Source organism: Coregonus clupeaformis, chromosome 27, assembly GCF_020615455.1.
Source record: "Coregonus clupeaformis isolate EN_2021a chromosome 27, ASM2061545v1, whole genome shotgun sequence".
NCBI classification, from domain to species: Eukaryota; Metazoa; Chordata; class Actinopteri; order Salmoniformes; family Salmonidae; genus Coregonus; species Coregonus clupeaformis.
The window spans coordinates 34583387-34609073 of NC_059218.1; the positions used below are offsets into that span (position 1 = coordinate 34583387).

General features: G+C 43.9%; 1 protein-coding gene across 3 annotated transcripts in view; it reads left to right on the forward strand.

Moving 5' to 3' along the window:
• Window positions 1-25687, forward strand: part of LOC121541880 (leucine-rich repeat and calponin homology domain-containing protein 2) — a 77715-nt gene that overhangs the window by 8293 nt on the left and 43735 nt on the right. The window lies entirely within an intron of this gene.

A 25687-nucleotide genomic window follows, 5' to 3' on the forward strand; every position in this document is an offset into this window, starting at 1 on the left:
GGTGAAACATAAGATATTACTGTTTTTAATGTCCCGTTGGTAGGATAACCGTAATCTTAGGTCATCCAATTTATTCTCAAATGATTGAAGATTGGCTAATAGGATTGATGGGAGAGGCAGTTTACTCGCTCGCCGTCGGATCCTTACAAGGCACCCTGACCTACGTCCACGATATCTCCGTCTCTTCCTCATGCGAATGACGGGGATTTGGGCCTTGTCGGGTGTCTGTAGGATATCCTTCGCGGCCGCCTCATTGAAGAAAAAATCTTCGTCCAATACGAGGTGAGTAATCGCTGTCCTGATATCCAGAAGCTCTTTTTGGTTATAAGAGACGATGGCAGAAACATTATGTACAATATAAATTACAAATAACGCGGAAAAACACACATAATAGTAAAATTGGTTAGAGGGCTGTAAAACGGCAGCCATCTTCTCCGGCGCCGTCCTCCCCTCAACAGCCTCCACTGTTGTAAAGCACACTGCCAGTCAAGAAAATAATTTATATAAAAATGAAGCATTACTCCAGAAAAAGCATGCTCTATTTGGTTTTGGTGAGATTACATATTACAGATGGATGGTTGGGCAAGCCAGGACAGGAACTTTGACAAGACTTCACTCTTTTTCATGGAGGATAAATGCAAACTCTCACTTTGTTTTGTTTTGCCTTGTCTTATGCAAAACTCTTGCTTATACAATGCTCTAAGAAGACATGAACCCAATAGTAGATCACATTTCCTTAAACCCTCAAGCGGAACCCTTTCAGACAGAACCTTCTAAAACAGAATCCTTCCAAACCAAACTTCCAGACATAATTTTTCTATGACGGAATGCCTGATGACAGAACCGTGTATAGAATACACTCAGTGGATAGAGCCTTCTCAGACCGAACCCTCCCACTCTAGTTCCACACAGAATTATCCTAGACGGAATCCTCCGAACAGATCGGAACTCTCAAATAGAATCATCAAAGATAGAATTCGGGAATATCGAACCACAAGACAGAATACAATCAAAGTTCAATGAATTCCCTTTGAAGAATACTTTGGGAATGCTTCAAAACTTTTAACATAAAAAACATAGAGTTTCTTAAAGAGTTAGATAAAATGCCAATTACATTGTTCTCTAGTGTGTTGGGTCATTGCAGGAGCTGTCAACATAGGCCTAGGCTATGTGTTCAAGCAACACTCTTGCCATGTGTTCAAGCAATGAAACTTGCATCACCCTGATAAGTGAACCTGAGATGGCGCATGTGTGTCATCAGCTGTAAGCTGATGCCCTGACATTGGAGAGAGGCTGGAGAGCAGAGACCCAACCTGGGGAGAGAGGCTGGAGAGCAGAGACCCAACCTGGCCAGATGTTGGAGCCAACAGGCCAGCATGCTGTTGCATTCCCCTACCCTACTCTACCGTACTCTACTCTACCGTACTCTACTCTACCGTACACTACTCTACCGTACTCTACTCTACCGTACACTACTCTACCGTACTCTACTCTACCGTACACTACTCTACCGTACTCTACTCTACCGTACTCTACTCTACCGTACACTACTCTACCGTACTCTACTCTACCGTACACTACTCTACCGTACACTACTCTACCGTACACTACTCTACCGTACACTACTCTACCGTACACTACTCTACCGTACACTACTCTACCGTACACTACTCTACCGTACACTACTCTACCGTACACTACTCTACCGTACACTACTCTACTCCAGGGGTTCACAAACTTTTTCACTCGGAGCACCCCTTCCAGCATTGGGGAACATCCCGCGCCGCCCCTGCGTGTGTGCGCACGTGCCACGTCTATTTCTATTGGCACAAGCACTGTTTATGACACAAACTTGTTCACACCCCTCTTGTTGGTGGAGAGAATTCTGCAGGTTTTAAAGCTTATTTCCTGCGATTCTACACATTCTGTCATGTCTACTGTGTATTCATGTGATATTTGAGTGACTAAAAAATTACAACTATCTATGGGCTACAAAAACGAAATAAAAAATTGTTAGCTGACATGGGCTAGCTGATATGGACATTTCTGACAAGTTATAAATAGCTATCTAAGGTATGCAATGACTAACATGACAAGAGGAACTGATGATGCACTACCTAATTTCGAAATTGCACCTTGTGCATTCTGCTATTACAACTTTCAAGAGTAAGTTTAAAGCCGGACTGAGTTCCTTAATAATAAAAAAATTAATAAAACACACTGCACTTCACATAGAAGAGAGAGAGAGAAGGAGATGGAGAACTTTCCCTCCAACAAAAAACAACGAGAGGAGGGGATGTTGGGGGTAAATGCTGTAGATATCATAGAATATTTGAACATTAACATTTAGTTCTGTGATTGTGTGTTTGGTTTGTGTCGTGACTAGACTGAGCAGTATAGTATTTCACTGGCAGTTGATGTGTGGCTGCAGTGGTGTGGCTTGACTTTCTGCCAAGTGATCCCTGACTGACAACCAATAAAAACAAAACATGGTATCTTTATAAACTGGTAATTAACCAGTCACCACTACCACCTCCCTCCCACACACACCAACACCCCCTCCACATACACATGTAAACACTTAGATTTCCCCAGCCAACCTAATTGCACAACCCACCACTCCCACAGTCACACATATAAAGACACACTCCGCTGGCTCCAGAATACTAACACCTTCTCATTCCCATTTTGCACACACGTTCACACACACACATGAAGCTGCCACACTCTTTTCATTCTGATTGTGATTTACCCTGAAGGTGACTGCACCACTCATGGAACACATCAACTCCATCAACACAGACACCTTAGACCCACTCCAATTTGCATACCGCCCCAGCAGATCTAAAAACGATGCAATCTCAATTGCACTCCCACTCCCACCTGGACAAGAGGAATACCTATGTGATCATTCTGTTCATCCACTACAGTTCAGCATTCAACACCATAGGGACTAAACACCTCCCTTTGCAACTGGATCCTGGACTTCCTGACCGGTCGACCCCAGGTGCTGAGGGTAGGCAACAACACCTCTGCCACACTGACCCTCAACACGGGGGGCCCCCAGGGGTGTGTGCTTAGCCCCCTCATGTACTCTCAGTTTACCCACGACTGTGTGGCAACGCACGATTCCAACTCCATCAAGTTTGCTGACAACATGACGGTGGTAGGCCTGTTCACCAATGGCCCATGTTGACTACAATGCTTCCCACAGTTTTGTCAAGTTAGCTGGATGTCCTTTGGGTGGTGGACCATTCTTGAGACACACAGGAAACTGTTGAGCGTGAAAAACCCAGCAGCGTTGCAGTTCTTGACACACTCAAACAGGTGCGCCTGGCACCTACTACTATACCCCGTTCATAGGCACTTAAATATTTTGTCTTGCCCATTCACCCCCTGAATCGCACACATACACAATCCATATCTCAATTGTCTCAATGCTTAAAAGTCTCCTCTCTTTCATCTACACTGATTGAAGTGGATTTAACAAGTGACATCAATAAGGGATCATAGCTTTCACCTGGATTCACCTGGTCAGTCTATGTCATGGAAAGAGCAGGTGTTTCTAATGTTTTGTACACTCAGTGTATTACTATTAGTATATTACCATAAGTATTGATATATTCCTGCTACCAGTCACTTTTCAGCCCTGTTTACATGTATATCCTACTACCAGTCACTGTTTATGCATAAACCCACCTCAACCACTCCAGTACCCCTGAACATTAAATAAGATACTGGCCTGTATATGCTTGCATTCTCGTGTTTCTTCAATTTATATTGTACTTCGTGTTTTTTTTCCCCTTCTATTTTATATTATTATCTATATTATTATTACTGTATTGTTGGGAAAGAGCTCTCAAGAAAGAATTTCACTGTACTGTTTTACACCTGTTGTATCCTGTGCACGTGGCGAATAAACTTTGAAAGTTGAAACCACTCAGTGCTGTCGGGAGGGGTCCTGGTCACCCTGTACAGGCAGCACTCCAACCAAGCCTCCCTGGCTCCCTCGCCCCCATCTTATCTCCCTGGGTGAAGATGGGCAGACAGACACAGTGGGAGAGGAAAAGGTTGACCGTAAAAGGTGGGGAGTCCAGACAGACTCCCCTGTGTCAAATGACCATGAGGTTTCTAAACAGGCCGATCCACACTTGCTACTTTGACTCTGGTCTGCAAAAGGAAGACTCTCAGTTCCTCTGAAACCAGGGACATTGTGTGTGTGATCCTCATGGCTCTTTTTAGATAGGCTAGCCTGAAAAAAACAAAAAACACAGTCTGAACACATGCCAGCCAGACCAGGATGCTTGTCTGCACTTGGAGTTCTATTGTTGGATATTTTGTTAATCAAGTCTATGTGCTCTTTAGGGCTGGGAATTGCCAGGGACCTCACGATACGATATTATCACCATACTTAAGTGCCAATACGATATGGATTGCGATTCTCACGATTCTGTATTGTGATTTGATACTGTGATTTTATTGCGATTCGATGTTCCAAACATATTTTTCACCATATGTCTGTTGCAGATGGACAAGAGAGAGCCATGAGAAAACGAGTTTTGATCAGTCATGGAAATAAAAGTGCTGAAAACAAATTGGCTCCCTATTTAAAATGGAGAACAAGCTATGCAGGTAAAACACTGGAGTTTTAGTGCAGGTACAGCCAACTAACGCAAAGATAATATTGCGATATTGTCAAAACGATACGATATATTGTCAAAAATAATATCCCGATATGTTACTGTATCGATATAATTCCCCCCCCTCACTACTACCCTCTGATAACTTAAATTAAGATGGTATTTTGACAGTGACTTAATATTGTCAGTTCAAAACAAATGATTGTATACATTCTATGCTGCTGTATTAAGTGACACTAATCCATGTTAGTCCGTAGGTTGACGTTTATTGGGCTGAGTTTTGTCCTGGATGCAGAACTGAGCGATTTCTGCTAGATGGGCCAGCTGCAAAGTCAAAATGTGCTACATTATAAGAATTCATGAAAACAAAAATCTGCTTTTTGGTCTTAATTTAAGGTAAGGGTTAGGCATTAGGATTAGCAGTGCGGTTAATGTTAGGGTTAGGTTTAAAATCAGATTTTATAACGTTGTAGCTGTGCATGACAAATATCAGAATGGGCATTACAAAAATGATGTGAAAATGTAAGGTCAATCCAGCCAAAGGATGTAGGCCTATGGTAACCTAGAAGAGCTCTCACTGTCACCCCGTTTCTGTTGTGGTCTTGTCTGGTGTTCTTTAGACTGCTGAGAGTTCTATTAAGAACATAATTCTATTAGGAAGTTTTATCTCAGTCCAAATTAATGTGATTAGCAGAGGAGAACATTGCTAAAAATGTATTTAATTTGGAGCTCGGTGTCTGCTGTAATAACTGCAGAGGCCCTGTGTGAGGGTGTGGAGCCACTGCCCATAGGTAATCTCCCTCCATCAGCAGCCAGCACTTTGAAAATACACATCAAATTAGCCTAGAAGCCCCAGTCAACCAATCACTGATGATACCGTCTCCTTTGTTAAAACCTCTACAGGATCAGTGTCCCGAAATTGGGACAGTTGCAGCTCAATATGTGAAATGTGACTAGAATGGTGTTGTAAACAACAGCCAACTTTCCGGGACATAGACATGTCTTACATCGTCAGAAAGCTTAAATGATTGTTAATCTAACTGCAGTGTCCAATTTACAGTAGCTATTACAGCGAAAAAATACCATGCTATTGTTTGAGGATAGTGCACAACAACAAAACACTTTTATCAAGGGAACTGGTTTGATACATTCACCTCTGACGGTAAATAATGTACTTACATTCAGTAATCTTGTTCTGATTTGTCATCCTGAGGGTCCCAGAGATCAAATGTAGCAATGTTTTGTTTGATAAAATCTATTTTTATATCCTAACACAATCCATGTTGTATACAGCGATTTGCATGAATTCCGACTTTCAACTTGCAACAAAACAATTTATGAAATCTAATTGGGAAAATGTTGTTTAACCCGGGCAAATTCGGTTTCTTTTCAATCCTCAGACACTCTAGAAGGCAACCAAACTTGTTTCATCATTCTACATTACGTATTGGCTACACAACACGTCAATTAGCCAATGAAGGTCAGCCATCATTATGCACCAATGAGATGAGCGGTGTTCACTTGATTGACAGTGTCTTGGTCCAGTGACCACCTATCGTTTTGAAACATAGCTAGCTGGATAGCCAATGAGCTGGACTTTCCAGCAGTATGTGAACGCCCTTTGTACGACAAACAGCCATCATGCTAGAGCTGTGCGCAACAGTGTTCATTCTAAGGGTGAAAGCAAACAGGAAGCACAGTAGTTTACGTTACACAGCGGTTCATTCTAAAGGTGAAAGTAAACAGGAAGCACGGTAATTTACGTTACACAGTGGTTCATTCTAAAGGTGAAAGTAAACAGGAAGCACGGTAGTTTACGTTACGCAGCGGTTCATTCTAAAGGTGAAAGTAAACAGGAAGCACGGTAGTTTACATTACGCAGCGGTTCATTCTAAAGGTGAAAGTAAACAGGAAGCACGGTAGTTTACGTTACGCAGCGGTTCATTCTGAAGGTGAAAGTAAACAGGAAGCACAGTAGTTTAAGTTACGCAGCGGTTCATTCTAAAGGTGAAAGTAAACAGGAAGCGCGGTAGTTTACGTTACGCAGCGGTTCATTCTAAAGGTGAAAGTAAACAGGAAGCACTGTAGTTTACGTTACGCAGCGGTTCATTCTAAAGGTGAAAGTAAACAGGAAGCACAGTAGTTTAAGTTACGCAGCGGTTCATTCTAAAGGTGAAAGTAAACAGGAAGCGCGGTAGTTTACGTTACGCAGCGGTTCATTCTAAAGGTGAAAGTAAACAGGAAGCACTGTAGTTTACGTTACGCAGCGGTTCATTCTAAAGGTGAAAGTAAACAGGAAGTACGGTAGTTTACGTTACGCAGCGGTTCGTTTTCTTCTACAAACTTTTCTAAAAACAAAAAAAGTAAAACACGGCTACTGAGAGTGGAAAAGCTAAATCGAAGTCCAAGTATATACATTTGGATGTGATTATTGCAGAAATTGACCGGGAGAGTGACACAGAACGAATGGATGAGGACTCTGAGGGAGCACAGTTTTGATTCCAGCGCGGAAGAAATATTTTTGGAAGGAAAATATCCACTTTTAGATCAGTAAGTAAAATATGTTTTTGCTTCTCATGCTAATGCAGTTGTTTAAATGGTTGCAAATTCATTTGAGATATTTTTGTTTGATTTCTATATATGCCAAGAGTGTACAAAGCTGTCATCAAGGCAAAGTGTGGCTACTTTGAAGAATCTCAAATATAAAATATATTTCGATTTGTTTAACACTTCTTTGGTTACTACGTGATTCCATAAGTGTTATTTCATAGTTTTGATGTCTTCACTATTATTCTACAATGTGGACAAAGTGAAGAGGCCAGCCCAGAAGCGGATGAGGCCAGTGCACCAGCGGCAACTGCCACCGAGGGAGAGGAGCGTTGGCACACTGTGCTAGAGGATGATGTGGAGCCACTTCCACCAACATTTCGACCTAAAAGGCAGCCAGATTCTCAGCTGGACATGACTGGAAAGTACAGCCCCCTTCATCTTTGTGTGTAAACTTTAATTTTTTATTACCATAGCATTTTTGTATGTTCTCTATAGTTATGTACTTGAACATTTATCAATTGACAAATTCAGCACCTTGGAGGCCACTTGGGTACATTTGGGCAAACTCGTGAGGGACACCTGGGAGACTTCATACTAAATATTATGTAGCTCTCTCATTCTTGAATGTAGTCTGAAACTTTGCAGACACACTGTTGCCCTGTTGTGGACAACATCTAAATTATCCCCAGCTTCATATCTCAATGTATGGCCTTTCTTTCGCATTTCAAATATGATGCAACCAAAATAAAAATAGAAAACATATGTTTTTTTGTTTGTTTTATCTTTTACTAGATCTATTGTGTTATGTTCTCCTACATTAATTGCACGTCTCCACAAACTTCAACGTGTTTCCTTTCAAATAGTATCAAGAATATGCATATCCTTTCTTCAGGTCCTGAGCTACAGGCATTTAGATTTGGGTATGTCATTTTAGGCGGAAATTGAGATGAAGGGTCCTATCCAGAAGAGGTTTTAAGATGCTTTGCTGGAAAGGTGATACATCACCATAGTACCCTCAGAGCTCATCACAAAGCTAAGGACCCTGGGACTAAACACCTCCCTCTGCAACTGGATCCTCGACTTCCTGACGGGCCGCCCCCAAGTGGTAAGGGTAGGTAACAACACATCTGCCACACTGATCCTCAACACGGGGGCCCCTCAGGGGTGCGTGCTCAGTCCCTTCCTGTACTCCCTGTTCACCCATGACTGCATGGCCAAGCTCCAACACCATCATTAAGTTTGCCGAGACACAACAGTGGTAAGCCTGATCACCGACAACGATGAGACAGCCTATAGGGAGGAGGTCAGAGACCTGGCCGTGTGGTGCCAGGATAACAACCTCTCCCTCAACGTGATCAAGACAAAGGAGATGATTGTGGACTACAGCAAAAGGAGGACCGAGCCCGCCCCCATTCTCATCGATGGGGCTGTAGTGGAGCAGGTTGAGAGCTTCAAGTTCCTTGGTGTCCACATCACCAACAAACTATCATGGTCCAAACATACCAAGACAGTGGTGAAGAGGGAACAACAAAGCCTATTCCCCCTCAGGAGACTGAAAAGATTTGGCATTGGTCCTCAGATCCTCAAAATGTTCTACAGCTGCACCATCGAGAGCATCCTGACTGGTTGCATCACTGCCTGGTATGGCAACTGCTCAGCCTACGACCGCAAGGCACTACAGAGGGTAGTGCGTACGGCCCAGTACATCACTGGGGCCAAGCTTCCTGCCATCCAGGACCTCTGTACCAGACAGTGTCAGAGGAAGGCCCTAAAAATTGTCAAAGACTCCAGCCACCCTAGTCATAGACTGTTCTCTCTGCTACTGCACGGCAAGCGGTACCGGAGCACCAAGTCTAGGTCCAAAAGGCTTCTTAACAGCTTCTACCCCTAAGCCATAAGACTCCTGAACAGCTAATCAAATGGCTACCCGGACTATTTGCATTGTGCCCCCCCCACCCCTCTTTTTACGCTGCTGCTACTCTCTGTTTATTATCTATGCATAGTCACTTGACCTCTACCCACATGTACAGTTGAAGTCGGAAGTTTACATACACTTAGGTTGGAGTCATTAAAACTCGTTTTTCAACCACTCCACAAATTTCTTGTTAACAAACTATAGTTTTGGCAAGTCGATTAGGACATCTACATTGTGCCCCCGACACAAATAATTTTTCCAACAATTGTTTACAGACAGATTATTTCACTTATAATTCACTTTATCACAATTCCAGTGGGTCAGAAGTTTACATACACTAAGTTGACTGTGCCTTTAAACAGCTTGGAAAATTCCAGAAAATGATGTCATGGCTTTAGAAGCTTCTGATAGGCTAATTGACATCATTTGAGTCAATTGGAGGTGTACCTGTGGATGTATTTCAAGGCCTTCAAACTCATGGGAAAATCAAAATAAATCAGTCAGGACCTCAGATAAAGAATTGTAGACCTCCACAAGTCTGGTTCATCATTGGGAGCAATTTCCAAACGCCTGAAGGTACCACGTTCATCTGTACAAACAATAGTACGTAAGTATAAACACCATGGGACCACGCAGCCGTCATTCCGCTCAGGAAGGAGACGCGTTCTGTCCTAGAGATTAACGTACTTTGATGCAAAAAGTGCAAATCAATCCCAGAACAACAGCAAAGGACCTTGTGAAGATGCTGGAGGAAACAGGTACAAAAGTATCTATGTCCACAGTAAAACGAGTCCTATATCGACATAACCTGAAAGGCCGCTCAGCAAGGAAGAAGCCACTGCTCCAAAACCACCATAAAAAAGCCAGACTACGGTTTGCAACTGCACATGGGGACAATGATCATACTTTTTGGAGAAATGTCCTCTAGTCTGATGAAACAAAAATAGAACTGTTTGGCCTTAATGACCATAGTTTTGTTTGGAGGAAAAAGGGGGACACTTGCAAGCCGAAGAACACCATCCCAACCGTGAAGCACGGGGGTGGCAGCATCATGCTGTGGGGGTGCTTTGCTGCAGGAGGGACTGGTGCACTTCACAAAATAGATGGCATCATGAGGAAGGGAAATTATGTGGATATATTGAAGCAACATCTCAAGACATCAGTCAGGAAGTTAAAGCTTGGTCACAAATGGTCTTCCAAATGGACAATGACCCCAAGAATGCTTCCAAAGTTGTGGCAAAATGGCTTAAGGACAACAAAGTCAAGGTATTGGAGTGGCCATCACAAAGCCCTGACCTCAATCCTATAGAACATTTGTGGGCAGAACTGAAAAAGCGTGTGCAAGCAAGGAGGCCTACAAACCTGACTCAGTTACACCAGCTCTGTCAGGAAGAATGGGCCAAAATTCACCCAACTTATTGTGGGAAGCTTGTGGAAGGCTAAACAATTTTAAAGGCAATGCTACCAAATACTAATTGAGTGTATGTAAACTTCTGACCCACTGGGAATGTGATGAAAGCAATAAAAGCTGAAATAATTCTCTCTACTATTATTCTGGCATTTCACATTCTTAAAATAAAGTGGTGATCCTAACTGACCCAAGATAGGGAATTTTTACTAGGATTAAATGTCAGGAATTGTGAAAAACTGAGTTAAAATTTATTTGGCTAAAGTGTATGTAAACATCCGACTTCAACTGTACATATTACCTCAATTACCTCGACTAACCTGTGCCCCCGCACATTGACTCTGTACCGGTACCCCATGTACAGTGAGGGAAAAAAGTATTTGATCCCCTGCTGATTTTGTACGTTTGCCCACTGACAAAGAAATGAACAGTCTATAATTTTAATGGTAGGTTTATTTGAACAGTGAGAGACAGAATAACAACAAAAAAATCCAGAAAAACGCATGTCAAAAATGTTATAAATTGATTTGCATTTTAATGAGGGAAATAAGTATTTGACCCCCTCCTCAATCAGAAAGATTTCTGGCTCCCAGGTGTCTTTTATACAGGTAACGAGCTGAGATTAGGAGCACACTCTTAAAGGGAGTGCTCCTAATCTCAGTTTGTTACCTGTATAAAAGACACCTGTCCACAGAAGCAATCAATCAATCAGGTTCCAAACTCTCCACCATGGCCAAGACCAAAGAGCTCTCCAAGGATGTCAGGGACAAGATTGTAGACCTACACAAGGCTGGAATGGGCTACGAGACCATCGCCAAGTAGCTTGGTGAGAAGGTGACAAGAGTTGGGCGATTATTCGCAAATGGAAGAAAGACAAAATAACTGTCAATCTCCCTCGGCCTGGGGCTCCATGCAAGATCTCACCTCGTGGAGTTTCAATGATCATGAGAACGGTGAGGAATCAGCCCAGAACTACACGGGAGGATCTTGTCAATGATCTCAAGGCAGCTGGGACCATAGTCACCAAGAAAACAATTGGTAACACACTACGCCGTGAAGGACTGAAATCCTGCAGCGCCCGCAAGGTCCCCCTGCTCAAGAAAGCACATATACAGGGCCGTCTGAAGTTTGCCAATGAACATCTGAATGATTCAGAGGAGAACTGGGTGAAAGTGTTGTGGTCAGATGAGACCAAAATTGAGCTCTTTGTCATCAACTCAACTCGCCGTGTTTGGAGGAGGAGGAATGCTGCCTATGACCCCAAGAACACCATCCCCACTGTCAAACATGGAGGTGGAAACATTATGCTTTGGGGGTGTTTTCTGCTAAGGGGACAGGACAACTTCACTGCATCAAAGGGACGATGGACGGGGCCATGTACCGTCAAATCTTGGGTGAGAACCTCTTTCCCTCAGCCAGGGCATTGAAAATGGGTCGTGGATGGGTATTCCAGCATGACAATGACCCAAAACATACGGTCAAGGCCACAAAGGAGTGGCTCAAGAAGAAGCACATTAAGGTCCTGGAGTGGCCTAGCCAGTCTCCAGACCTTAATCCCATAGAAAATCTGTGGAGGGAGCTGAAGGTTCGAGTTGCCAAACGTCAGCCTCGAAACGACTTGGAAAAGATCTGCAAAGAGGAGTGGGACAAAATCCCTCCTGAGATGTGTGCAAACCTGGTGGCCAACTACAAGAAACATCTGACCTCTGTGATTGCCAACAAGGGTTTTGCCACCAAGTACTAAGTCATGTTTTGCAGAACGGTCAAATACTTATTTCCCTCATTAAAATGCAAATCAATTGATAACATTTTTGACATGCGTTTTTCTGGATTTTTTTGTTGTTATTCTGTCTCTCACTGTTCAAATAAACCTACCATTGAAATGATAGACTGATCATGTCTTTGTCAGTGGGCAAACGTACAAAATCAGCAGGGGATCAAACACTTCTTTCCCTCACTGTATATAGCCTCGCTACTGTTATTTTACTTTTTTTTTTTTTTTACTTATCTATTTTTTACTTCACTTGTTTTTCTTAAAACTGCATTGTTGGTTAAGGGCTTGTAAGTAAGCATTTCACTGTAAGGTCTACACATTTTGTATTCGGTGCATGTGACAAATAAAATTTGATTTGATTTGAACTCATTGGAGCAATGCTCTTTTCCTCCATACAATGAATTATGCGATGTGTTACATTGTAAGACGGAATTCATACAAAACTGAATTGAAGGGAAACGTTTTAGTAAAAAGTGACATTTGTGCCTGTCCTCTCTTCTTCCACCAACAATGTGCTACCCTAACCTTTGTGATAAATGGCTGCCATTTTGCAGCCTAGCGCATCAATGCCTTTGGCTGAGTGAGGATTTATTCCACCACTCTACCTGAGGGGTAATTATCTGATGGTACAACCAGATAGTACAAGCTAAATGTCATGGTTTGGTTAAGTCTAGCTCATACCTACACTAATATCAAGCCTTGCCTACAGGCAATCCATTCTGAGGGACTCCTTAGAGCATTCATTATTTGATGAATTTAAGATTCTGCCCTCATAGCGCAGATACAGGCTCCCTAAGTTTAAAACTAACAGGTCTACACTTACCTTCATTCCAGCTACAATCAGCTTCCTCAACTAGCTGTCGTAGTATTGTGTGCTGTGTACGTATTGCTGCATATACTGTCTTTGTCTATATTTATTGTCATTGTGTTCATTGTGTTTTTTACTACGTGCTGCAAAATGAATTGCCCCTTTGGAATAATAAAGACTACTCTACATATCAAGCCTAACTTAAGGCACATTTATATCAGTCTTTTGCGAGATGACAGACAACAGCCACTGGACAAGGTTTGGGCATTACCTATTCACATTCACAACATACTTGCCCTACAAGTTAATTTGACCCTCTAACCTCTTTCTGCTCTCAGCGTCCGTACCAGTCAGGCTTTATCTATTAGTTTGAATGTCCAGCCTGGTGGTTTGGCTGGGGGGTAGTCAGCCTGGTGGTTTGGCTGGGGGGTAGTCAGCCTGGTGGTTTGGCTGGGGGGTAGTCAGCCTGGTGGTTTGGCTGGGGGTAGTCAGCCTGGTGGTTTGGCTGGGGGGTAGTCAGCCTGGTGGTTTGGCTGGGGGGTAGTCAGCCTGGTGGTTTGGCTGGGGGGTAGTCAGCCTGGTGGTTTGGCTGGGGGGTAGTCAGCCTGGTGGTTTGGCTGGGGGTAGTCAGCCTGGTGGTTTGGCTGGGGGTAGTCAGCCTGGTGGTTTGGCTGGGGGTAGTCAGCCTGGTGGTTTGGCTGGGGGGTAGTCAGCCTGGTGGTTTGGCTGGGGGGTAGTCAGCCTCACCGGCCCTGTTCTGCTTGAGCTCTTTGGGCACTAACAGATGGCTGCCTGTATGCCTGCCTGTCTGTCTGCCTGCTCATGCCACAGATGGCGTTTGGTCAGAGGCAAGGATAGAGACAGAGAAATGGACAGCATCACAAAAGCAAAGCATCACTCTTCTCACCACCCCCTTCCCCATCGACCCGTGTGCTTCAAACGTTCCCAAAACACGAGTGGCTAGACCTTTGTTGAGACCAGCACGGGGTCCCCTTCACAACCTCCAGGTCTAAGTCTAGTAGTGGGCCTGGGCCAACCCTGGTCTTCCCCTCAGGGAGAAAGGGGAATAGTCAACTACTGCTTCAGGCAACATATCAGAAGGGCTGATAATGTTTTGACTTTGGAACGTGTCTGTCAGTTGGGTTAATTAATGGGAGAGATCCCTAAGCCTTTAGATTCACAGCACATCCACCCAACCGTTGTCTTCCTGCGCATATCATCAGAAGAGAGATGCTTGAGTCTGTCTTGCCAGTCTGTCTCCTCCTCTCTATATTATGTCTGTCTGTCTCCCAGTCTACGGTCTGTGTCTGTGGGCCCTCAGATTCATGTGTCTGTTTGGGATTTGCTGTTCTGCTGAAAGTCAGTCAGGGGAGCTAGGCCCTGTGTGCCTGGGCCATGTGAGAGAACAAAAGCCTTTCAGATGAAGGGCTGTTCTCTCACCGCTCCCATACAGCGCTCCTACGCTCTGACATCACAGGATGGGGTTGAGCTGGTAATATGGGTACACACACATGTATTTGAACTCAAGGCTCACCTATGCCGTACAACGTGAATGATGCATGTTGGAAGACTAGCTCTCAGCACAGAATTGGCAGCAAAGCCTTTACTGGCTGCTGAAGCTGTGCCGGATGCCTTAAGCCTCACATTAGGGGGTCTGTGTGTGTGTGTGTGTGTGTGTGTGTGTGTGTGTGTGTGTGTGTGTGTGTGTGTGTGTGTGTGTGTGTGTGTGTGAAAGAGAGAGCGCTTTTGTCTGTCTAGATGTGTCTGTGTTTGTGTCTGAGAGACAGAGATAAAGACAGGAGGCTATGTGTTCGTGTGGGAGAGACCAGAGATCAATATGTGTATGTTCCTGTCTCCTGAATCCATGTGTGACTCTACATACAGTACTTCCCAATAGCTATGGACTCGTATTCAATTAAGCCAATTAATGTATTGTTAAATAGTTTAATTGGTGCTGATGTAGCTGCTGTAATCGTATGTAATATGTCATAATTGAGCTGGGCTGTGTGTGTGTCTGTCTTTACCAGGGGCTGTGCAGCTCCTCACACAGGTCTCTATTTACTGTCAGCCTGTGATTATCCAGAGCTCAGGCTCCATCACACACAGGCTCAAATGGGCCAATTAAACCTGCATCAGCAGAGACGCATCCCCAGCACACACACGGAAATCGGAGTGCATGTGTGTTTTTAATGCATGAGTATATGGGAATGTTTGTGTGAATAAACACAATTTTCTTTAGAAAATGTCAATCTTTCTTTACCCTATTGCTGTGTGTGACCAGGCCTAATTCATCACAGTTGTCAAAGAGTGAATCGACTCGCAATCTTCGAATGTTGATGAGATTTGGGCGCAAGGTCAATGAGATAATTTAAAGGCTATCTTCTGAACTTGGTCAGGAGTATTTTTCATACGGACTAAATCACATCAAAATAAAGGACGTAGCCCTTTAGGTTAGTAGGTGGGGAAAATAACAAGGGCAGGAGGTTGCATCTATGTTGGGGTCTACTGCCCGAAAATAATACCGTGGGCCTGTTTTCTCCCCTCTGGCTGATGGAGGAGTATTGGAGGAGACCTACATGCATCCATTTGAAGCTCTGTCTCTGGGGAGGTGTAACGATATATCCTCAGTTTGGGGGAAGGTTGTGAGTGGGAGTGATATAGTGTGACACGCCATCCCTCTCTCCTCTCCTCTCCCTCTCCTCGCCATCCCTCTCTCCTCTCCATCCCTCTCTCCTCTCCCTCTCCTCTCCATCCCTCTCTCCTCTCCCTCTCCATCCCTCTCCATCTCTCTCTCCTCTTTATCCCTCCTCTCCCTCTCCCTCTCATCTCCCTCTCCTCTTCCTCTCCTCTCCCTCTCCTCTCCATCCCTCTCATCTCCTTCTCCCTCTCCTCTCCCTCTCATTTTCCCTCTCCTCTACCTCTCCCTCTCCTCTCCCCATCTACCACTGAGAGGGTGACCCTGCTGTGGAGAGAGAGGTCCCTGGAGGGGTGACGTGGTGCGGGGGGATTATACCCCCTCTGGTTCACAGCTGAGACGATGGATTTCCCCCTGGCCCTTCCATCATCATCAGCCTTCTACCTGAAAGGCTATGAAATAGGCCACTAATGTGACTTATCTACAAGCTAATTGACTGGCAGTATCAGGGGTTAGTGTGTGTGTGTGTGTGGATGTTAGCCCACCACCATTAGGCTTGATATAAGATATTGGTCTATTTGCCTGGCTAGCTCTGTGATGTAGCCAGGCAGACCAGGGTTATACAGCAGTCCTCTAAGGCATCACGTGCCCCTCCTCCCTGTGTGGGACAGGAGGTTGAGGATTAGAGATATCACTGTCACATGGGGTTCCCATCACTGTTGTCTGCTTCTCCTCCTGTGTTGCTCTGAATGATTCCTCTTGGTGCTGTGCTCTACATGTCTACAGCCATGTTGATGGATAGGGTGTGGAGAAAATCAATGGGACTCTAAGACATGGAGCATGCAGGAAGGGGATTTCACATACACACAGAGAATGGGGAGCAGGGGTTGTGGGTAATACAGTTTGGTTTGGGGACACCCCCTTTCCCACCTGTCATGATGACGTGTAGGGGCTGGCTCAATTCTCTATTCCAGATGTGCTGAAATCTAGGCCTGCTCTCTCGCTCTTGCTCTCTCTGTCTCTCTCTTTCACTCTCTCTGTCGCTTTCACTCTCTCTTTCTCCTTCTCTCTCTCTTTCTCTCTCTTTCTCTGTCTTCCTCTCGCTCTCTCTTCCTTTCTGTTTCTTCTTCTTCTCTCTCTCTCTCCCCTCACTCACACTCATCCTCTCGCTCATTCTCTCTCTCCCGTCTCTCTCACACTCTTCCTATCTCTCACTCTGTCTCTCATATGCATGCCAGTCGTATTCTGACCTCACTGAATGGGCTGCCATCTGAATATTTGATGAGGTGCCCCCGGGTTTCCTGCAGGCGGGAGGAGAGGAACAGCAGGTAGCTTAGTGGGTAAGAGCGTTGTGCCAGTAACCGAAAGGTCGCTGGTTCTAATCCCCGAGCCGACTAGGTGAAAAATCTGTCGATGTGCCCTTAAGCAAGGCACTTATCCCTAATTGCTCCCGTAAGTCGCTCTGGATAAGAGCGTCTGCTAAATGACAGAAATGTAAATAAACAGGGCTGGTGCTGCTGCTGGTGTTGGTGGCTGACTGGTGAGAGGCAGGAAGAGATTCCTCACTATTATGGTAATCACTAATCACACCCTAGCTGATTAACTGGGATTCCTTCTAACTGATGAAGTGGGTGAAGTTCACCTGTCAAGGATAGCGAATTAGCATTATTCTACACCATTTGTGAGGACACTGACTTAGATATTACAGTGCATTCGGAAAGTATTCAGATGCCTTCACTTTTTCCACATTGTTACATTACAGCCTATTCTAAAATGTATATATATAAAAAAACACAAACCCCATAATGACAAAGAGAAAACAGAAATAGAAAATTGCAAAAAATAAAAAACAGAAATACCTTAATTACATAAGTATTCAGACCCTTTGCTATGAGCCTCGAAATTGAGCTCAGGTGCATCCTGTTTCCATTGATCATCCTTGAGATGTTTCTACAACTTGATTGGAGTCCACCTGTGGTAAATTCAATTGATTGGACATGATTTGGAAAGGCACACATCTGTCTATATAAGGTCCCACAGTTGACAGTGCATGTCAGACCAAAAACCAAGCCATGAGGTCGAAGGAATTGTCTGTAGAGCTCTGAGACAGGATTGTGTCGAGGCACAGATCTGGTGAAGGGTACCAAAACATTTCTGCAGCATTGAAGGTCCCCAAGAACACAGTGGCCTCCATCATTCTTAAATGGAATACGTTTGGAACCACCAAGACTCTTCCTATAGCTGTCTGCCCGGCCAAACTGAGCAATCAGGGGAGAAGGGCCTTGGTCAGGCCTTTATGGTAGTGGCCAGACGGAAGCCAATCCTCAGTAAAAGGCACATGACAGCCCGCTTGGAGTTTGCCAGAAGAAAGAAGATTCTCTGGTCTGATGAAACTCAGACTGGGGTGAAGGTTCACCTTCCAACAGGACAACAACCCTAAGCACACAGCCAAGACAACGCAGCAGTGGCTTCAGGACAAGTCTCTGAATGTCCTTGAGTGTCCCAGCCAGAGCCCGGACTTGAACCCGATCGAACATCTCTGGAAAGACCTGAAAATAGCTGTGCAGCGACACTCCCCATCCAACCTGACCGAGCTTGAGAGGATCTGCAGAGAAGAATGGGAGAAACTCCCCAAATACAGGTGTGCCAAGCTTGTAGCGTCATACCCAGGAAGACTCAAGGCTGTAATCGCTGCCAAAGGTACTTCAACAAAGTACTGAGTAAAGGGTCTGAATACTTATGTAAATGTATTTGTTCAGTTTTAAATTTTTTATAATTTGCACAAATGTCTAAAAACCTGTTTTTGCTTTGTCATTATGGGGTATTGTGTGTAGATTGAAGAGGGGGAAAAAACTATTTAATCCATTTTAGAATAAGGCTGTAACGTAACAAAATGTGGAAAAAGTGAATGGGTCTGAATATTTTCCGAATGCACTGTATATTGGAATATGTGCAGGTATATTTCATGAGGACCCATCTCACTGGAATGTAGATTGTTCCCTGTGCTAGAGTATTTGATGCAGTGTGCATGTTGACATCTACTCTGATTAGGGTTGTGATGGTCATGGAATTTTGGATGAAGGTAATGGGCTAGCCAAATGACCGCAGTCTCCGTAGTACGTTAGAATATAACATTTTTAGACGCACATTTTCTCCTCTCCTTTGCTGCTGACTGCATGTGCTGCCATATAACTATAATTAATTATATTTCTATGTGGCTGCTGCTGCATTGTGGGGGGCGTTGCCTAGGCAACAGAAGACTCGTTCCGCTTTTTCAGCAAGGAGCAACAGCTTCATCACGTTGTTAAGAGTCCATGTTACCGCCGAAACGGACTCAGCTGCACGAATGCCCGGCTGTCCCGTCTTCAATCAGCTGTTTGTAAAAAAAATATATATATATACTGTATTTTTAAACGGTTAAGACGGTTATTTTATTTAATGACGGTCTTCATCCATAACCGTCGGATATACGGTAATTGTGCCAGCCCTAACTCTGAGGAGGTAATTGGAGTTTTTGTCACATTTAATTAGTTGTGTGATGGAGAAGTGATGTATGTATCTTCCCCCCCTCAGAACTCTCCCATCCCACTGCCTCAAGAACAGAGTTAAACACAAACACTTCCTTATGGAAATGTCTCCCACACAGTAAATGCTGCAATTTGTAACAGGCTTACTCAGAGATGGTCCCTTATGTTCGGCCAAAACAGCTCGCTATCTCTCTTAACAGAGATACTGAGTGACAATGTGTATGATAGACAGTGGGCGTCTGACTAGCATTGATGCTTGTTATGATCCCACTTTGCCTTTGCTGGCTTGTCTCTGCCATGTGAGATCTGACTGGATGGTTGCCCCAGGTTCCTATTATTATCGTTTGCCTGACTGGTAATTCCCACAAAACCTGAAAGAAAGGAATATGTCTCTCATGAGTGGAGGAGATGCAATTGGAATTAATCCTGGTTGGGCTTTTACAGGTTAAAGATGTAAGACACAGCCAAATGTCTGGATTTGAGCTTGTTTAAATGCAAGGATCCGTTGGGCATCTTTATGCAGTCTTGGCTTTGAGGTTAGTGATGAGAGAAAAATGAGGCCATTATATAAAGTAGTCTGCCAAGGCCTGCGAGTGGCCTAGAGATAAAGCTTTAGTCCTGCGGTCTCTGCCCTCTAATTAAATATCCAGCATTGTTTTAGCAGACAACACCCTCCTACTCACCATGCTGAACACTCACCCCTACATACAGACACAGGGCTGAGGCCAGTTTATTAGACTGCTCAGGAACCAACTCCCTCTGTGTTTGGGGAGCTCGACCTTTGTTAAAGTTTCATTTAGAAATCAGCTGTATCAGCACAACCTCCTTCCTTCCTTTGCATGCACGACTGAAGCAAACACAGACACACATATACACACATAGACACACATATACACACACGTCCCCTCACATGTGAGCGTCTTGCAGATGCAGTTGCTTGCCACTCCCCTCCGCTCTGCGTGTGGTTGCCATGGTATCGGTAGCCAGTGCCTTCACAGAATCCTTCACGGAGCACTGCAGAGCTCTCCTTCACAGAATGGCCTGTGCTCTACAGCAGAGCCCCAGCCTCAGGCACACACAGGCAGAGACTAGACTACTGATGTATGGGATCAGACACTGATAGGCCTCTTACCTTACATTCACAGGAAGATACTGTATATAGACGATGTTAGAATAGACAGAATACACAGTGAACAGAGGTATAGTGAACATTCCACATTGTGCATGAATCATGTGACGGAATATCAGTTGTTTGTAACGCCCAGTGTGGTTGTGGTAGAATAGTGTGGTTAGAGGAATTGAGGAGGTGGTAAACTAGAGTAGGTAGCTTATTCTGAATGGAGAGTGGTGCAATAGGTAGCTACAGTAGCTGTGTTGCAGACCATGTTCTTTGTGAATAGAGGAGCTGCAGTGAGTCTGTTCCAGGGGGTGGAGGAGGAGGCTCTTCATCCAGACATCATCTTATTCATTGGTTCTCCGGGAGGCAGTGGTAGCTGCCAGATAGCAGAGCTGGGGCTTGGGCTGAGGCTGAGGCTGAGGCTGAGGCTAGGGCTGAGAGTGGGGCTGGGGCTGAGGTTGGGGCTGGAGCTGGAGCTCGGGCTCGGGCTGAGGCTGAGGCTGGGGCTGAGGAGGGGTACAGTACAATGTGCCAGGCACTCCACTCGCCATCACATCAATTATTGGACAGAGGGATGGGCCTACGGCATCACAACCATACAATCTTATCTGAAAGGGGCAGTGACGTGTTCTTCATGGCTGTCTCTCTCACTTCTCTTCTCCTCTCTCTATAAATCATTGTTCTCATTACGCACCGTTTCATGCCCCATGAAATGAGTAAGCTCTGTGAGTGTAATTAATTCAGCGAAATATTACTGTCAATGAGGGCAGCATAATTATACTCTCCTTACACCAGGGGTTCTCAAAATGGGGTCAGCGGTACTTCAGGTACTTCATCTATAAAACATATATTTATAATAATAATTGTATGTGTGTGTGTGTGTGTATATATATATATATATATATATATATATATATATATATATATATATATATATATATTGTGACGTCACGAGAGGCTACACAGCTTTCAGCGGGATTGCTCAAGTAGTGCAAGGAGACAAGGTTCAAACAAAACAAGGATTTTATTATAGGTCTTGGGAAATTAACGAAAATATAACAAAATTCTGTTCTCTTGTGGCTCTTTAAGGGTTAACAGTTCAGGGATGTCTCTTCCACATCCCAAATCATAATTCTCACTCGCTCAGATAACTTTTCCCCAGCCTTACTGTAGTCCACGTTGCAGCTAGTGGCCAACCCAGCAAAAAGTCCTTCCAAATGTCTCTCACGTATTTCCACAGGTGCATATATCCAAAGGTGAGTATTTCCCAAAGGTAAGTATCTCCAAATCCTTATATTCCTCATGGAAGTGGACGTGCAGCACTCTTGTCCTCCAGAGAGCCCAGGTTGGAGACTGTGTCTCTTCCCTTCCCCAAACCTTCAGCTCATCAGCTCCTCATTTGTTTCAGCTGCGTGGGAAGATTGGCCATAGAGGGGTGGAGTTCCCGACCATACCAGCAGATGGAGCCATAGCTGTCTGGGTTTGCAGCCACCTCAGGGGGATGTAACGTCCCTCCAGGACACAGCCTCTCGTGACATCACAATATATATATATATATACAGTGGGGAAAAAAAGTATTTAGTCAGCCACCAATTGTGCAAGTTCTCCCACTTAAAAAGATGAGAGAGGCCTGTAATTTTCATCATAGGTACACGACAACTATGACAGACAAATTGAGAAAAAAAAATCCAGAAATCCCATTGTAGGATTTTTTAATGAATTTATTTGCAAATTATGGTGGAAAATAAGTATTTGGTCACCTACAAACAAGCAAGATTTCTGTCTCTCACAGACCTGTAACTTCTTCTTTAAGAGGCTCCTCTGTCCTTCACTCGTTACCTGTATTAATGGCACCTGTTTGAACTTGTTATCAGTATAAAAGACACCTGTCCACAACCTCAAACAGTCACACTCCAAACTCCACAATGGCCAAGACCAAAGAGCTGTCAAAGGACACCAGAAACAAAATTGTAGACTTGCACCAGGCTGGGAAGACTGAATCTGCAATAGGTAAGCAGCTTGGTTTGAAGAAATCAACTGTGGGAGCAATTATTAGGAAATGGAAGACATACAAGACCACTGATAATCTCCCTCAATCTGGGGCTCCACGCAATATCTCACCCCGTGGGGTCAAAATGATCACAAGAACGGTGAGCAAAAATCCCAGAACCACAAGGGGGGACCTAGTGAATGACCTGCAGAGAGCTGGGACCAAAGTAACAAAGCCTACCATTAGTAACACACTACGCCGCCAGGGACTCAAATCCTGCAGTGCGAGACGTGTCCCCCTGCTTAAGCCAGTACATGTCCAGGCCCGTCTGAAGTGCATTTGGATGATCCAGAAGAGGATTGGGAGAATGTCATATGGTCAGATGAAACCAAAATATAACTTTTTGGTAAAAACTCAACTCGTCATGTTTGGAGGACAAAGAATGCTGAGTTGCATCCAAAGAACACCATACCTACTGTGAAGCATGGGGGTGGAAACATCATGCTTTTGGGCTGTTTTTCTGCAAAGGGACCAGGACGACTGATCCGTGTAAAGGAAAGAATGAATGGGGCCATGTATCGTGAGATTTTGAGTGAAAACCTCCTTCCATCAAGAAGGGCATTGAAGATGAAACGTGGCTGGGTCTTTCAGCATGACAATGATCCCAAACACACCGCCCGGGCAACGAAGGAGTGGCTTCGTAAGAAGCATTTCAAGGTCCTGGAGTGGCCTAGCCAGTCTCCAGATCTCAACCCCATAGAAAATCTTTGGAGGGAGTTGAAAGTCTGTGTTGCCCAGCGACAGCCCCAAAACATCACTGCTCTAGAGGAGATCTGCATGGAGGAATGGGCCAAAATACAAGCAACAGTGTGTGAAAACCTTGTGAAGACTTACAGAAAACGTTTGACCTGTGTCATTGCCAACAAAGGGTATATAACAAAGTATTGAGAAACTTTTGTTATTGACCAAATACTTATTTTCCACCATCATTTGCCAATAAATTCATCAAAAATCCTACAATGTGATTTTCTGGATTTTTTTTCTCATTTTGTCTGTCATAGTTGACGTGTACCTATGATGAAAATTACAGGCCTCTCTCATCTTTTTAAGTGGGAGAACTTGCACAATTGGTGGCTGACTAAATACTTTTTTCCCCCACTGTATATATATATATATATATATATATATATATATATATATATAGTTGAAGTCGGAAGTTTACATACACCTTAGCCAAATACATTTAAACTCAGTTTTTCACAATTCCTGACATATAATCCTAGTTGAAATTCCCTGTCTTAGGTCAGTTAGGATAACCACTTTATTTTAAGAATGTGAAATGTCAGAAAAATAGTAGAGAGAATGATTTATTTCAGCTTTGATTTCTTTCATCACATTCCCAGTGGGTCAGAAGTTTACATACACTCAATTAGTATTTGGTAGCATTGCCTTTACATTGTTTAACTTGGGTCAAACGATTCAGACTTTGTTGTCCTTAAGCCATTTTGCCACAACTTTGGAAGTATGCTTGGGGTCATTGTCCATTTGGAAGACCCATTTGCGACCAAGCTTTAACTTCCTGACTGATTTCTTGAGATGTTGCTTCAATATATCCACATAATTTCCCTTCCTCATGATGCCATCTGTTTTGTGAAGTGCACCTGTCCCTCCTGCAGCAAAGCACCCACACAGCATATTGCTGCCACCCCCGTTCTTCACGGTTGGGATGGTGTTCTTCGGGCTGCAAGCTACCCCCTTTTTCCTCCAAACATAACGATGGACATTATGGCCAAACAGTTCTATTTTTGTCTCATCAGACCAGAGGACATTTCTCCAAAAAGTAAGATCTTTGTCCCCATGTGCAGTTGCAAACCGTAGTCTGATTTTCTTACGGCGGTTTTGGAGCAGTGGCTTCTTCCTTGCTGAGCGGCCTTTCAGGTTATGTCGATATAGGACTCGTTTTACTGTGAATATAGATACTTTTGTACCTGTTTCCTCCAGCATCTTCACAAGGTCCTTTCCTGTTGTTCTGGGATTGATTTGCACTTTTCGCACCAAAGTATGTTAATCTCTAGGAGACAGAACGCGTCTCCTTCCTGAGCGGTATGACGGCTGCGTGGTCCCATGGTGTTTATACTTGCGTACTATTGTTTGTACAGATGAACGTGGTACCTTCAGGCGTTTGGAAATTGCTCCCAAGGATGAACCAGACTTGTGGAGGCCTACAATTTATTTTCTGAGGTATTGGCAGATTTTCTTTTGATTTTCCCATGATGTCAAGCAAAGAGGCACTGAGTTTGAAGGTAGGCCTTGAAATACATCCAAATGATGTCAATTAGCCTATCAGAAGCTTCTAAAGCTATGACAACATTTTCTGGAATTTTCCAAGCTGTTTAAAGGCACAGTCAACTTAGTGGTTGAAAAACAAGTTTTAATGACTCCAACCTAAGTCTATGTAAACTTCCGACTTCAACTGTATATATATACACTACCGGTCAAAAGTTTTAGAACACCTACTCATTCAAGGGTTTTTCTTGGTTTTTACTATTTTCTACATTGTAGAATAATAGTGAAGACATCAAAACTATGAAATAACACATATGGAATCATGTAGTAACCAAAAAAAGTGTTAAACAAATCAAAATATATTTTATATTTGAGATTCTTCAAAGTAGCCACCCTTTGCCTTGATGACAGCTTTGCACACTCTTCGCATTCTCTCAACCAGCTTCATGAGGTACATTTACATTTTACATTTTGGTCATTTAGCTGACGCTCTTATCCAGAGCGACTTACATGAGCAATTAGGGTTAAGTGCCTTACTCAAGGGCACATCAACAGATTTTTCACCTAGTCGGCTCGGGGATTAGAACCAGCGACCTTTCGGTTACTGGCACAACGCTCTTAACCACTAAGCTACCTGCCGCCCCAGGTAGTCACCTGGAATGCATTTCATTTAACAGGTGTGCCTTCTTAAAAGTGAATTTGTGGAATTTCTTTCCTTCTTAATGTGTTTGAGCCAATCAGTTGTGTTGTGACAAGGTAGGGTTGGTATACAGAAGATAGCCCTATTTGGTAAAAGACCAAGTCCATATTATGGCAAGAACAGTTCAAATAAGCAAAGAGAAACGACTCATTGAATCGATTTATGGATATGGGAAAGACTGTGAATGGATCTGGAAATGGACATGACTGTGTGCTGGAGTCTGTGTCTGTGTGTAAAATAACTGTGCTAAGGCCTAGTGTCATTTCAGCTGTCTTTGAGAAACATGCCTTGTTCCCATCGATCACTCATTCAGACATATTGACCAGTCAAGACTGCC